Source organism: Adiantum capillus-veneris, chromosome 18 (assembly GCF_014529385.1).
Source record: "Adiantum capillus-veneris isolate H3 chromosome 18, ASM1452938v2, whole genome shotgun sequence".
NCBI lineage: Eukaryota > Viridiplantae > Streptophyta > Polypodiopsida > Polypodiales > Pteridaceae > Adiantum > Adiantum capillus-veneris.
Genome location: NC_140948.1, coordinates 131,952,172 through 131,968,808, shown reverse-complemented (window position 1 = coordinate 131,968,808; position 16,637 = coordinate 131,952,172). Strand labels below are relative to the sequence as shown.

Below are 16,637 nucleotides of genomic sequence, written 5' to 3'. Positions count from 1 at the left end.
CTCCAAAAAACCCAACTAGGGAGTGTCAGTTAACTCCGTCTGGTGGTATACCTGCATACAGGTTAGTAGCATCAGACATATTTTCCTTAGCATGGTCTGGGAGACCTCTGTACATTTCCTCAGCTTCAGTCAGTGATCTGATCATATATTCTTTTGTAAGGTAGTCACCTGGCTTAGGAGCTGGCAGTAGTGGATAGTTCATCCAAGTGGGATGCTCCTTCTGAAGGTGCTCAAACTCTTTCCATGTGTATACTCGCGGACAGGGGCAAACTGTAGGATCTTCTTTAATGTATCTAGGTGCATGGACTTGATGGATAAGAAATTCTGGATGCTTCTTAAGCCATCTCTGTCGCCATGTAGGTTCAAGACTTTTCTCCGGCACCTGCTACTCCTCTGTTGTCCTTTTAAGCTCAGCTATATACTCTGCTTGAAATCAAGAGATTCAAACTTCATCAGTGGAAAGGGAAGCATGCGCACATACCAAGCTTCATTTATCTACTGGGGAGTCAGGTGAGCGACATTTGCAGAGTGTAGTATACGCTACTCCTCGCTTAGGCTCTTCCAATGATACCTCTCATGGAGGGTCTCCATGCGCTCTCTTAACTGCAGCTCTGCCAATTCATTCAATGTAAGCTCTTTGTCTGCTGCTTCAGTTGTAGTAGGCTCTAGCTGCAGATATTGGTTCCTCTAGAGGCATCTCTTGTTGTACAGTCCCTTCTGTCTCTAGTGGCCTGGCTTCAGGCCTGGTAGATGTAGGCGCTATATTTGGCTGTGAACTTGAAGCTTTTAAGAGCGCCAACTGTTGCTTTAAATTTTCATTTTCTAGAAGGAGTTGGTCTTTTTGTAGCATAGATTGAGCTACCAGCTCTTCTCTCTGAAAGGCTTCCATCCTCAGCTTCTTCTCGAGCTCTTCTATCTTCTGATCTTTTTCTTGCATAGCTATTTGAGTTGAGGAGTAGGTGGCCTCGACTGCTACATAGCCTTTGAGCTTGTCGATGAGTTCACTTTGAAGCTGGACTTGGGCCTTTAAGGAAGTGATGTGATATGTGCCCAGATCATACATAAATTTGAGTCCACTATACTCATGTCTTGCTTTCTGATGCAGCTCCTTTTCTGTTGTAAACTGAGTCTGTAGTTTTCTTAGCTCATCATTAGTGCTGGTTAGCTGTTCTTTCAGTTGAGCTACTTCTTGAAGTGCCTTTTCAAGCTGCAAGCTCTTTGTAGCTATTTCTTGCTCAAGCTGACTGCCCTGATGCTTCATTCCTTCGGTCATCATTGTAATCTGAGCAGCAAAGAAGTCCAAGCCTTGACCGAAGGTCTGCATCGGTGGTGGGACCACTGCTGGAGGAGTGTGGAATATAAGTGGTACTGCAACTATGTCTTCTCGTGCCTTTGATGATTCAGCTATTGGTGTGTGAGCTAGACTTTCAGCTTCTTTTTGCTTCTCTGGCATAGCAAGCTTGACAGTTTCTTCCTTTGGAGGCGGAGCCGCTTCATCATCTTCGAGGTTGATAATAATTGGAGCACTTTGGACCTTGGGCTCTCCCTCTTCTTCAAGTCCTGCATATTGTTGACTTAGTATGTGAGTTCTTGTTACAGAGACAGATACCTTTCTTGCCGCAATTTCTCCACTCAATTGAGTTGAATCTTGCTTTTGCTTCTGAGCTTCGTCTTTAGCTATCTCAGGCTCTGTTTGTATTGCTTGTGCAGGTTGTGCTTCTGAGAGGTGTGGCTCTTCAGGTTGTGGAGGAGGAGATAGAGGCTGCTGTTCTTTTACAAGTGGTTCATATGTTGTTGAGCCCTCCATTCTTTCCATCCTCTCTTTGGCAAGTCTGTCCTCCTCTTCCTTTAGATATGCTTTGAGAAGGAGGTCCTCTTCGTCGGTCGTGGTGACTGAGGGATTTTTGACGCGTGGTTCTCGTGGATTCCACTGCTCCTCAAGGTCACCGGCTACTACCCGTTGCTTCTTGTATGCTTCTTTTAGGCGTTCAAGGGGAGCCTTCTTTTGTAGTGGATCCTCTTGCACTGGAGCTGTGGGAGGTATTTTCCTTTTCCTTGTCATCAATGGGGTGTGTTCCTCTTCCTCTCCCTAAGTCTCCGGCTCTGATGCTTGTGTTGGTTGTGGTTTAGAAGAGGTTCTCGCTTGTTCTTCCTCTTCGGAATCACTTTCTGGTTGCGAGGCTTCATGATGTGTTTCCTCTTCTTCCTCCTCCTCTTCTTGCACTGTCACTAACCTCCTTCTTAATCCTGCCCTCACTGGCTTAGCCTTCGGCTTGGGTGGCTTGTCATCAAAGGAATCAATCTTGTAACCAATCTTGTTGGGAGGGAGCAGGTGGTAGCTGAGCTGTGGCCCCAATGGCCTCATATGCAATTCTTATCAGAACTTCGGGGGCAGCTAAATATTTGACAGGGCCCTTTCTTCAGAGGTGAAGGAGATTATAATGAATGTACTGTGGACGATATATATCCATAGGGGCATGTTGTCGGCAAGCCCATGAGAATGTAGTAGCCACTGCATGGTTGGGGGTGGTGAAGCAGGGCGGTCTTTTATCTGTAATATGGAAGAAGTGCTAATAAATCCGGGTGGGGAGCCGAGCCCTCTAGCAGATAATGCTATCAAATGTAGCAGCTGAATCCCGCTTTACAAATGTATTTGTCTCTCTTTCATGTCGAGCCCTCATTGGCATCCCCGTGTTTGACACGTTCAGTGCAACTACAATAACTTCTTGGCTTATGTGTACTTGGACTTTTTCATTGGCCATATTGGTGATATGGGCAATCCCATCTGCTTGAAATGTGTGCAGAAGCTCATAAGCTCTTTGTAAATCTACTCCGCACGGCTCCATTTCAAAATATCTATGTAGATCCACTTTTTCCAAGTCATCTTGGTGCTGGCTGGTGAGCCCGTAGACTTCTCTTGGGGTTAGGGGGACATCCACCAGTTGGTTGTCTGGGGTTCTGAATATTCCCTCATATATGGTTGCACTGTGTGCTTCCAAAAGCTCTCTCTTTAGGTAGGTGGTTGCTTCCTTCATTGTCCTCTTCAGGATAGTATAAGAGGGCATCTCTTCTAATACTTGCTTGATGGACTTTCTTATGGGTCTCTTGGCTGGACTCTTTCCTTCTTGCATTTTCCATGTAAGCAGACCACCAACTTGAAAGTTGTCAATGTCTAGTCAGAGTGCTGGATAGGAGCTTCAACTGAATCTTTGATGATCATCAAATGCAAGTAACACTCAAAATATATGTATAAAGCATGCTTGCAAGCCCAAAACACTAAAAATGACAATTTAGCAACATCAGACAGTGAGCATGTTTACTGTCTCCAGTAGGTGTTTTTGGCACTTTGAGGTTACAATGAGTGCATAGGCATGTAATACGATGCATATGGAGTGTAATCCCCAATTTTGGTGTAATATGGAGCAATATACCATGAGATATGGCAAACCCTAGATGGTAGGTGAGCTGTATAAATAGGTAACTTAGTGAAATTTTGATGCATAGTGCTTGTGGTTTCACAAATGTTGCGCAATTAGGCTAGATAGAGCTTTTGATGGGGTGCAAGTGAACTTCTGGGCATTGAGAGAGTAAGCGCGCTTACTGTCTCCAGAGTGATATGGAGCTGGTTTTTTGATCTGTAATGCTAGGGTTAGCTGGAAGGCATCATTTGATAATTTTTGATGTGATGACTTCGATAGTGTGATGCTCCTTGGCAACAGTAGGTCCACAGTTGGCTAGCCGGGACTGAAATGGCTAAGTGATGGTCTTTTCCATTTTTACTTGGTAGGAGGCTTAGCCAATGTAATCATGGTGATGTATAGGAGCTATCTGGAAACTTTGGTAGTAGTCTGGACATGGGAGACAGTAAGAACGCTTACTGTCTCTTGAGCATTTTTTGAACTTTTTGAGAATGTAGCTTTATGGATGGCTCATAGAGGCTCTAAGAAGCAATTGTGGAGCTTGGCTCTCAACTTGGAATTGGGTATCATGGTTTCTTCACCAGGATTGATGTTGGCAGACTGATGAGCTTGGATTTTGGTCTAAGGATGGGGCTTTTGTGATTTTGTGGGTCAAATGCATGTATATTGATGTATTTTGAGGTGCATATGTGCTCAAAGTTGAGAATGAGCTTGGATTTTGGTCTAAGGATGGGGCTTTTGTGATTTTGTGGGTCAAATGCATGTATATTGATGTATTTTCAGGTGCATATGTGCTCAAAGTTGAGAAATTGGCCAAAAATCCCTTAGAAACAGTAAGCGCGCTTACTGTCTGGGGGGTCACAGGAGTGACATGCAATTGGAGTTTTGTGTTGGGAGATTGTAGCTAGGCCCTATACACCCTTTTGGTGTGGTCACTTGTCATTTTTGACATCCACATTGGGTGTGGTGTCTTCCCAAACTCCCAAAGCCATCTGCTGACTCTGTGTTGGTCTCGGCCTTCCGGGTTAGTATATGCCTATGTGGCATTGTTATTAGACCTATCTCTGAGGTCTCTGTGAAGTCCTATAGCCTTTGGTGGTCTCTAGAGTTTGCTGTGTTTTCTACGGGATTGTGCCTTCCCAGCCCTGTGTGTGCTTGTTACGTGCTTGTAAATGAGTCAAACAAGCATTAAATGACTTGAAAAGTATTCGTACTTACCCCTCATGGTAGCCATGACTGCAATGTGGAAGTTGGTGGCAGGTGGAATCAGGTAGCAATATGCTCTCTCAAGCTCTCTTTCACAAGGACAAGTAGCAAATGAGCTAAGAAATGAGGGCTTGGGGTATACATACCTGGGGCTTACGATGTGCAAGTGCAACTACCCCCATGGTTAGTCGCAACTCACATGTTAGATGACCTACGGATCGAAAATTTTGTGATTTGGACACCGTATGGCCAAATTCCATCACTTTTGCACTTTGAGTCTTTCCGCTTTAAAAATATGGTTTCCGTCATTTTCCGCAACCTGACCTGTTGACATTGGAAATCCATTCTGAAAATTCCTGTGGGTTTCCTACTAGTAGGAAACATTTCTTGTATCTCTGTTTTATTTTTGGCAGCTTATTACTATTTATTAGAAAATAAAAAGAGAAAAATAGCAAATAAATAGCAGAAAAATAGCAAATCACTCCAAAAATTATCCAAAAAATCACAGGATGTCCCGGATATCTCATGTTTATTTAAGATAGCTAAAAACTAAATTTTGTACATATTTACACACACCTAGGGGTATATATCTGGCAGTTTTCCCTTTTTTACCACTATTCAGGGCAGAAAATGCAAACTTGGTCAAGAAAATTCGCAATAAAACACAAAATAAGTCGGAAAACATTTGAATACACTACCCTATCATCATTTTGGGTCCGCATTTGGAATGCCTCCCCCCCGCCTATCTGGAGTCCTCCTGGACGACATTGTGTCATACTAGTGGTGTTGTGCATGGGTAAAACATTGGTGCCTATGCAAGGCCATGTAATTAGCCCTATTCATGGATACTCGGTCAATGCATGGAAAAATTAATGCTGTGCAAGATGAGGGTCTTAAGCAGATTGCTTAAGGGCATCTGCTGGCGAGGTTTCCAAGTGGTAGAATGCTTTCAAGAGACTAAGTTTCTCGGACATGGTCAGAACTGGTGGTGGTTTGACCAACGTTGATGTGTTGAGTACCTGTTGATGTTTTTTTGGTTGCCATTGCAACCTAGATGTAGCCGGTTTGGGGTTTTGAATCTTTTGTTTGGGTTGCCATTTATACGAGACGACAGTTTTAATGGGCTGTTTAGGAACCCAAACTTGTTTGTAGTGAATAGGACTTTTGGGTTTGATTTTCCTGGGCAGTGGGTGGGCTCGGGTGTACTATTTGGATTGTCGGAGAGGATGGATGGTTGTGCCTGCTGACTTCTTTACCCAAATGTAGTTGTTGTCAATTCTAGCGGTATCTTTGGGTATCCACAATTGTCGAGTAGCTGTGATTGCCGTGTGGTTGCCTTTTGGCAGCGGGGGTTGAGCAACTGTTGGCTTGGGTTTCTTGGGCCGCCAGACCTGCTTGGTTTTCTGTATAGGAGTAATGACATTAGCAGGTTTGATTGGAGTCCACCTATATTTGTTGGATGTTGTCGATGTGTTGGGCATTGTTGGTGGCTTCGCTTTCCACACAAGTTGTTGGCTAGGCTTTGGCAGTGGAGATTGTGGATTTGATTGTTTTGGCCGCCAAACTTTCTTGTATGTTGGGCGAGGTAACTGTGAAATTCCGGATTTATGTTAAGGCCTTTTTTTGGTGTGAGGAAGTGCAAGTTGTGACACTATTTATGTTAAGGCCTTTTTTTGGTGTGAGGAAGTGCAAGTTGTGACACTAGTTCTTCAATGTTGACCTGACATGCAACATCAGCAGTTTCCTTTGGTTGTGACGGTTGTACAGTTGCTGAAACAGGTGCAGGTGGTGGAGGAAGGAATTTCTGATTGTTTTCTCGTACTTGCTGATGAGGGACCTCCTCCTCGCTTGCAAACAACACTTTGCTGACCTTTCCCTCTGCTTGAAAGTACATTTGGTTACCTGACCAGTGCAAATAAGCATTGTATCTCCTTTGGTTGTACCAAATATGATGGGGGAATAATCATCTTGAACATTGCACACATGAAATTGATGAGTGCACAGTAGGCCATTGATATACAAGGGTATCTCCGCCCAGCCTTTGGTTATGATAATTGCATTATTGAAGGCTTCACAGCAGCAGAATTTTGGTACTAACTGAACACCTGTCAGCTGTTTAAAGAAACTGTATGTTACGTAGTTGTAATGAGCTCCTGAATCCACTAAGGCATAGGTTGGAACTTTATCCAGGGTCACTTCAATCGGAATGCAAGGATCAACATCTTCATCATCCAGATCAAAAGGAGTAATCTGATACATCCGAGTCCACTTTTGCTCGTTGAATCCTTGTTGTTGCTGCTTTCGTTTGAGTTGTCGAAGCCGTGGTTCTTCTTTGATAAATTTGGCTATAGCTTTTTGACAACCAGCATGCACCCTCTCAAGCATTTCTGGAGTTAGCGGGAGATGATATTTCTTTAACATGCATCCACTAATCCAATTAGGCATCTCCTGTCCCTCTAATGTGGCAATTTTGATGGCCCCGCTAGATGATATATCTGTAATCAAATAGGGTCCCATGCCTCGTTTCTTCAATTTCTTGGTTTTTTGTTTGAGTTTGTAGACAAGCACATAATCACCTTTCTGAAATTCTTTCGTTATCAGGTGCTTGTCATGGAACTCCTTCATTCTGCGCTTTTGCGCGTAGATGCCTATGACAGTTTTCATTCTTGTTTCATCAAGTTTCTCTAGGTCATCTAGGCATTGTATGAGCTCATGACTTGTCCATTCGAGTGCTTGTGCCACTCTTAAAGTAGGAATTAGGAATTCCATTGGCAATTGCATTAAGGACATACACCATATTGTATGGTGTTGTATTTAGGACAGTCTTATAGGCCACTCTATATGCCCAAATTGCAGCGTGCAATTTCTGGTCCCAATCAGTCCTATTGTTATTCACTATTTTTGTGAGCACTGTGCATAAGACTTTGTTTGTGTTCTCCGCTAAGCCATTGGCTTGCGGGTGATATGGAGCTGACTTCTTATGTATGACAAGGAACTCGTCAAGCAAGTATTCAATCACTTCATTGACAAAGTGGGTTCCTCGGTCACTGACTATTTCTATGGGTAGCCCATATCTAGTGAAAATTTCTTCATATAGAAACTGAGCGGTGGTGCGTGCATTATTTTTAGTCGTGGCTTTTGCTTTGACCCATTTCGTTAAGTAATCTGTAGCCACAATGATGTATTCAGCGTGACTCCTATAGGCCGGTGTGATCGGACCCACAAAATCAATTCCCCATTTGGCAAATGCTCTAGTTCCTAGCATAGGTCTAAGAGGCATATGGTCCTTTCCAATAGGAACTTTTGCACGTTGGCAGTCGCCACATCGCTTGACATACATCTTCGCGTCTTGAAGGAGTGTCGGCCACCATATCCCTGCAAACATAATCAATTGCGCAGTGCGTTCTACTGAGAAATGGCCACCAGCCTGACCTGCATGTGCTTCCTGTAGGATTGGCAGGTATTCTCTTTCCGATGCACATAGCCTTAACTGATTGTCTTTGTTTCGTTTATACAATTGATTGCCAATCAGTTGATACATTTCTGCTTCCTTTATTATCGCTCGTTCCCTTGTCTTGCTCATTTTCTCGGGAAATGGAGTCCCCCTAAGATAATCGACTATATACTGACTCCATTTAGGTGCTATGGTCACTTGGTATAAGGTGGCATGATCCACCGGTGGTTTGGCTCTGCATCGTGCACATTCTTAAATGTACTTGTGCACATCCTTCTTCATCTGCGGCCAATACACTCCAAGTCGATTCAACTTCCTAGAAGTCTAGTGGAATCCGTGATGTATTCCAATGACCTCTGTGTGAGCTTCAACCAGATATAGTGGAATCTCATTTGGCTCAATGCATAATTGGAATATACCATCAGCATTTTGACAATACAATCTTCCACTAATCAGCTTGAAGTTCTTGCTTTCAAAGACCACATCTGGTGACATCAGACGTTCAGGCCCTACTGAAACTTGTCCGATAGACAGGATTTGGACGATTTTGTGACTCCATCGAGGAATCATTTCTATATTGAAAAGGTAAGCGTCAAGCGAATCATCATCAATCCCCATTGGTGGATCTCCGCTTAAGATTTGAGATAGATGATCACCTCGTTGGTGGGTTGTACCTTTTTTAACTATTACAGTGAAGTCAAACTCTAGCAATATGATGAACCATCTGACGATTCTTCCCATATTGCATGGTTTATTCACCAGGTAGAGTAGTGCTTGATGATCTACAAAGAAGGTGAAATGATTGGCTAGAAGATAGTGTATGAACTTCTTTACAGCGTATTCATTCCCAAACCTTCTCTTTCAGTGGTGGTATAATTATTCTCAACACTATTCAGCTGTCTACTGGCGTAAGATATTGGGAAATCCATATTATCGTCACCAGGTGGAGCTAAGATACACCCAATCGCTATAGTTGAAGCATCTATGTGAACATGGAATTCTTTTTTCCAATCTGGAGCCTTGAGGATAGGAGCCATGATCAGCGCTTCCTTTAGCTTTCTAAAGGATTCCTCACATTCTTCAGTCCATTTGAATTCACTGATAAGGGCATAGAAAGGTCGTGCAATCACAGCATACATATAGATAAATCTGCGATAGTATCCACAATGGCCCATAAAAGCTTGCACGCCTATGGCATTTTTAGGTCTGGGTAATTCCACTATGACTTTAATCTTTTCAAGATCTGTGGATATCCCATTTGTTGAAACTATGTGCCCTAATATCTTCCCTTGTCTGACCATCAATACGCATTTTTCAGGATTCAAGCAGATTCTATATGTTCTACACTTCTCAAAGACTTTCTTAAGGTGAACTGCATGTTCATCTCTCGCAAGGGAATGAACACACAGGTCATCCATATAGATTTCCAAGATACTCCTTGAATGCGTGACTCATCAGTCTCTGGAAGGTTGTTGGTGCATTGGTGAGCCCAAATGGAATCACTCTATACGCATATATGCCCCATTCTGTAGCAAAAGAGGTTTTGTGTTGATCTTCTGGCTTGATCCCCAGTTGATTGTAACCAGAGAATCCATCCAGAAAGCTATACGCTCTTTTGCCTACTACTCTCTCTAGCACGTGTTCGGTTATGGGAAGAGGATAGTTATCCTTGATTGTAGCAGCGTTCACTTTCTTAAGATTGACACATACTCGTAACTTGCCATTCTTTTTGAGGACAACCACAATAGGTGACACCCATTCCGTATGTTCAATCTCATAGATGAATTCTGCTTTCATAAGTTTGTCTATCTCTTCCTTTATCTTTCTTGCGAAGGTTTCGTTGTACGTATATGGGCGTTGTCTGCTAGGTTTTGCATCGGCTTTTAGGGGAATGGTGTGCTGACAGATAACAGGATCCACACCCTTCAAGTCCTTGTAAGACCAAGCAAAAACATCCCTATACTCCTTAAGGGCATTGATTAATGTTAACTCTTCCTCTGGAGTAAGATCCGTGGCAATGTAGGCAGGTTTAGGCTCTTCTCCAGGGTTTGCCAAATCAATTCTCTTCGCTTCTTCAGGACCATCATACGATGTCCCGACTTGTTTCTTCTCTCGAACAGGCTGTTCCAAACATATACGCCTATCCTGAATAGTATATCGCTTGTAGTGGGAAGGAACGCTGATTCCATCATGCACTGAACTGCTTCCTTTTGTGCTATTTGATAGCTCTGTGGTCCATTCTTCGTTGGTTTGCAAGCTTTTCTTGGCTAAATTCTCTCGTCGTCGTTCACGTCGCTCTTTTTTAGCGGAAATATTGCTTTTAGCCTCAGGTTCTTTTTTAGGTGGCTGATTCTTTATTCTTCGTTTTGTTTCTCTGAAATACATCCCCGTTACCCCATCTTTAATGCAGTCTTCAGCCTTGACTAGCATTAAGAACTGTAATTCGCTTTCTAGCTCCGGCATCGGGTTGGTTTTCTTGTATCTTTTCTAGATCTTCCTCTTGTAGCGCTGCAATTTATAGTGGGGTGGTCTGGGTATCCTCAAAGGAATCCTCATTTCATCCTCAGACTCACTATGCTTCCCACTCGAGTGTTCGTCATCTGCATCTTCTATGAAGAGGCACTCTCATTGGATCCCTTCGTTTTTTGGCTCAGTGTCGTCTATCATCTCTTGAGCTGAAGAGCAAGGAGTTAAGTCTCTGATAGAAATTTCATCTTGAATTTTCAGGCATTGGACTTGCTTCTCTATCTCATCGACTTCATTGACCATTGTGGTCTCCTCATTGCCTTTGTCTATCGTGTGAAGTGCTTTTAGCATGCGTAGGGGGACTAAGTCCAAACCTTCACTGTCACAAAACTTTGTGGGAGTGGTCTCGTTAGTGCTTACATCAAGCGTAGCTAAGATCTGCATCCATTCCAAAGGCTCAAAGGCTTCTTCTGGAAATGGCTCTGCAATATATGCATCATCCACTACACTTCTTTCCAGTTTGCACTCATTTCTATCCAAGCTTCCATTGTCTGAAGCTCCGCACATCCATAGTTGAGGTTTTTCGACCAGAAATGCTTGAATTTCGGAATTAGCTATTGTGGCTGAGTCAAAATCCTCCATAGGTGTTCGCTGCACATCACGATAAGAGTAATCTTCGAGGTTTATCCTTGTGATGTTGTCCATGTGGCGAAGATACAGGTAGTTGTAGCCGCAGTCTTGTGTCATCATGAGCTGGTGCATGAAGGGTCTTCCAAGAATAACTTCATAGTTATTCTTGTCACCGAAATCAACTTCTGTGAACGTATGCTCATATTGTATACCACATGACGTTACGATGATTTTTTCCAATATTCCCAAGGGTCTTTCGACATAACCGAAATCAACTACTGTGAACGTATGCTCATATTCTATACCACATGACGTTACGATGATTTTTTCCAATATTCCCAAGGGTCTTTCGACATAACCATCGGCTAATTGTAGCTTCATTCTGGTCTTTCGGAGTGCTGGTTTTGCCCATTTCTCCCAAAGATCTTTTGTGACTATGGCTACACCTGCTCCACTATCCAAAATTGCCATGGTTTTGACGTCATTGAACTCCAGTGGTAGCATTGTGTTGCCTTCCTCACCTTCACAGTAATCTCCAACTTTTTTTACTGGTATAGGTTTGACACTAGCTTTTGTCTTTTGATCGTCACCCAACTCTGCTTCAAGCGTCTCTTGCGAATCCTTTAGACCCAATTTCTCTAAGCATGTGCTCACTTCTTTCCACATATGTGGTCGTATCTTGAGCAGCTCTGCCAATGTTAAAGTGCATCTCACTTGCGCTGACAGCAACTCATGAAGTGCGTTAGAGTCTAAGGTTGGCTTGAATGACTTTCTTTGAGACGAAAGGATCATAATGTCAGACTTGGCTTCATATTCGCCTTGATAAGCAGGGAGTTCCTTAAGATTTTCATCTATGCTCTCTACCGATTTTTCTGACCCTATGTCTCCATACATTGACCCAGCATCTAGATCGGGCATCTGGCGTTCTACATCAACTTCCTCTAGAGGAGCTGACTCGAGTGTCATGCTTCCATCTTTGGCGTTTCTGATTAGCTCCCACAATTTATGAGGCCAATCATCTCTGACTTCAGGTGCCATGGGTGGTTCGTTATAGATGGATTTGTCTGTGCTATTTTCCACCACTCTATGGTCCAACTCTTGTCTTTTGCTCTCTTCTTCAGCCCGCGATTCTTCAATCTTTACTTGGGAATCAGATTTCTCTTCTGGTTCCTTGAAGCTAGCTTCTGGAACATTCACCTCCTCAGGTATATCACATTTTAGGTCAAATGGAGGTTGTTGACTTATCCTTTCCTCAAATGGCATCGCAGGAGGCTTTTCTAATAATGCCTGAGCTGTTTGGATCAATTATTTGCACATTTCGAACCTCTGTTTCTCTTGCTCCGCATTTGGATAAGTCAGCCATTGATTTGCCTGAGTTTGATACGTTTCTATCCTGGCTTCATAGGCTTTTATTATAGCATATAAGGGTTCACACACCTTCTCAACCAGGATTGATCCGCCTGAACTTAGGCTATTGCTCTCCTTATCTTTCTCTTCCTGGCTGTTCGTGTTGTCTATCTTGTTTCGTTCTACTTCCCAAGAATCAGATGCTACTCCAGAAAGATGCTGTTGCAATTGCTCTTGAGCTTTTACAAGCTCAGCAGATACAGCCTTGTATTTATGATGATTTCTAGCTCTCTCCTTAGAGCGGATTTTACGTCTTTCTACCCTTCGACTAGGAGCTTGACTAGCTCTCTCTTGGCCTTCATCCTTTTTCTCACCTTCTTTCCCCTTAGTTTGAGCTCGTGTAACTGCCTCGACAAGTACTGTCGCTTCGATCTCCGATCCACTCGAAGAAGGTATCACTCCAATCTTACTTATGCTCGCTTTTCCTTTATTGTCGGTTTCGTTTGGACAGTCGGTATACAAGTGGGTGATTCCGCATTGATGACACTGAGGTTTGATACTCTGTTCCCCCACTGGACAACTGTTCATCAAATGATCTCCACCACACCGGTAACATGGTCCCAATGGTCTTGGTGGTTGTTGAGGAGGTTGTGGGGTGAAATTTTGCCTTGGAGGATAAGATCTTTGGCTTCATTCCTCCCTGGTGATTAGCTATGAACATCAAAGTTCCATGACCCACAGTCACTCCCTCATTAGACATCATGGAAGTGTCTGGTTGTGGAATGTAACTAGTGGTAGGATTCGACATCCATGGATCATACATCTCCCCCCCTCCTGTACTGAGTTCTACAGTTTGACCATATCCATAGTTCTCGTCCGTGTGGTAGGGTGGTGTAGTCACTAAGGCTCTTTCCTCTATTGGTTGATCTGTATACACGTACCTGACTGCTGCCTGGGCTTCCCCTGGCAGTGGTGGTTGATGTCCAAGGACAGGTTTCACTCTTTCCAGCCCTGGCTGAACATCCGGATGTCCTGTGGCATATCTAGGTGGTGGTGGTGGTGGTGGTGGTGGTGGTGCCCTATTCATATGATATGGAGAAATGGCTTGCCCTTGTTGCGGTTGGTACACAGGGTTTGTCTCGTACTGCCTTTCTCTCACATATCCCCTTTGGTGGTAGCACTCTTCCGTCGAATGATTTGTCCACTTTTGTTCTATTTCACACCACTTTTGCTGCAGTCTAGGTTGGTCGCGTGGCTGAGGTTGCATCACATGACACTGGGTTGTGGGATGACTCCCTCCACAAATGCTACATACGCCTAATTGTGGTTGTCTCACATGTTGAGGTGCCAACGCAGCATTGTTGAAACGCTCAAGGAGTTTGTCTATAAGGGCATCGGTTTCTCCAGCGGTTCGCACAGGGGTTGTTGGTCCCGTGTTCACAACACTGATAGTCACCCTCGAGTCGCTTGACCTGGTATCAGAATCCTTTTGGGATTCTCCATATATATTGCAATTGTCGACCAGGTATACCGCTTCTTTGATAACCTCGTCTAAAGTTTGGCATCTTTGAATATGCAAATCCTTCTTGGATTCTCGTCTAGTAACCCTTCTATGAAGAGCAACGCTAGCCTTTCTTGTTGAGGGATCTCCCTGGGAGGACATCTCTCCACATATTGCTTCAATCTCAAGGCGGCTTCCTTTGCTTTCTCTTTCTCTTGTTGTTTGAAAGAGTATATTTGTGAGACTGTGTCATGCTTTATCCCACGTTTGGTGAATTCTTGGACAAAGTCAGATAAGAGATCCTCTATGTCAGAGAATGAGCTCTTACTTAATGGTTGGAACCAAGTCATAGCAGTGCCATCTAAGGTCAATCCAAAGCCCTCATATTGCGTATGGAAGTCTTGTACTTGCTCTGCTCTTAGCACTTGTCTAAAGGCAGAAGCATGGGCATATGGATCCCCAGATCCTGTATATTTAGACGGCACGCATTTGGCGACTTGATGCGGCCTTAGGGGTCTGAATCCTACAGTTGGTGTCCCAAGTACTTGTATAGTGTCCCCTGTATGTGCAGTAGTGGTTCTCTATTGTGGCCTAGCTACATTTTGCGTCGTTTGAGTAGCTCTACCTGAGTTTCTGTTTGTCTCATTTTGTCGATGAATTCCTCCGGAGAGTGCTTCATCGCGTGGTGGATTCCTTGTTCTCGCTTGGAGCGAATATCCACTCATGTTTGGCACTTGTTGCATGTGGAATTCTGGTTTCTGAATAGGTTCAAAGAAACTAGTCTCTGCATAGGTTGCCTCTCTACTTGGATTGGTCTAAGGATGTCATCGTCCATTAAGTTTCTTACTAGGATTGTAGGCGGTGCACTTGCTGCGGGCTTTGCTACTTCAGGGTACACAATGGGTAACCCTAAGTATGTATACCTACTCATCTTTGTAGCAGAGGTCGGCGTGTACTCCTGACCAAACTTGTCTACGATTAATAATTTGCTTTCATTCAAGAGGTAGACATACAAAGTCTTATCCGGTGTAGCCTCTTTCTCGTTTACGTCCTCATTGACATAGTACGCAGCAGTTTCTTCAGGAAAGTCTTTGTAAATTCCCCATCGAGGATTGTCGGACATAAGCCTTCTAGTGGTGAAAGATCTGAACATGGTTCTATCGTTGTTTTCCTCTAGAGGCGGTTTGTCCTCGACCTCATCATCAGCTTTCGTATTGGACGCATTTTGTCCCCATTTGTCCGTGACATCAGGGCTTTTGACTATCATGTAGTAAGCACCCTGTTCATCCATATAACCTCCTTTTCCATCATAAGTGGCCAGGACCCTATACTATAATTCGACTGGATTGTCTCCAATCTGAACACAGCTATGGTTCATAGAATCCTTGAAGATTCTGGCATCTTGTCCATTGTTATAGGCATACAGCAAGATTGTAGGAGGTCTCTCATTATCTTTGGAGGATTCTCCCATAAAGTTAACTCCCTCTTTGAAGTTCACTGATGGTTGTCCCCCTGCCATGGTCTGATAGTATAGATCTTCTGATGATGTGTCAAAGATGTAATCCTCTGGGATTGCGCCTAAGGATACTTGGGTGGTCTGATTGACACTCTCTTCCGTAGAAACTTGACTCACCTGGTCCCTAAGTGGTCTATGTCCTGAGGGTACTACAGCTCCTGACCTCAAAAACATGAAAAGTGCTTAACCTTGGATGCACTAACCTGGAAAGTTACCTTACTTCCAGCTGGCTATGCTCTCGGAGGCTCTTGGTACACCCTGCAAACAGTTTACACACTTTTACTATCTATTTGAAGTATTTCTCAATATAGAAACTATATATAAATGCATTCAATGTATAGATTAGGTGGCAAGCCAAATATCACAATTTGGGCACTAGAGACAGTAAGCGCGCTTACTGTCTAGAGGACAGTATTGCACTTTCCGCTTCAGGTCACCACACCTAATGATTGCTTAATGTCTTTTGAATGCAAATGGTGAATGTTAGCTCACTTGACCAACCCTGTGGCCCTTTTTGACTCCTTTTTCTGTGGACTGTTGATTGAAATTAAATTCTTGGTGTCTTGAGCCCTTTCTTCTTGCTCAAATAGCACAATATTTTGCACACATGTTTGCTTTCAAGTACTACAAGCTTTGGTAATGCAAGTTTCACAAAATGATACAGTTTGCTTGATTTTTTCCACTCCCTTATGTTTAATGCAATGTTTAGGGTTGTTCTAGCAAGTTTTAGCCCTCCTGTAGGTGATTTTTGTATGGAATCTTGATTTTTGTCTCTGGAATGCAGTTTCTGGCTTGTAAAATGCACCTTACTCTCACCAAATTAGTCACAACTTGGCAAAAAGACTCAATCAAGCATATAAAACAACATCACTTAGGTGTTAGCTCAAGCAGGGTCCCAGTATCTCTCTGGAGACAGTAAGTGCGCTACTGTCTGGAGGAAAGTATTGCACTTTCTGTGCTCACAGGATGTATTTTGACACTCCTAGCAATAGGAACCTCTTACCTGGGCTTATACTCACCTTCTGGAGTCTTCACCTGCGTTGTGGGCTTGCTGGCTTGAGTTACAGTCACTTTTGCAGATTTTGTTGTGTATACCAA

At 43.4% G+C, this 16,637-nt stretch overlaps 2 pseudogenes; both read right to left on the bottom strand.

The window, feature by feature from the left end:
- Positions 1–540: 540 nt before the first annotated feature.
- On the bottom strand, positions 541–1,873 carry LOC147436437 (uncharacterized; annotated as a pseudogene).
- Positions 1,874–5,877: 4,004 nt separating this feature from the next.
- On the bottom strand, positions 5,878–6,884 carry LOC147436436 (uncharacterized; annotated as a pseudogene).
- Between the last annotated feature and the right edge of the window lie 9,753 nt (positions 6,885–16,637).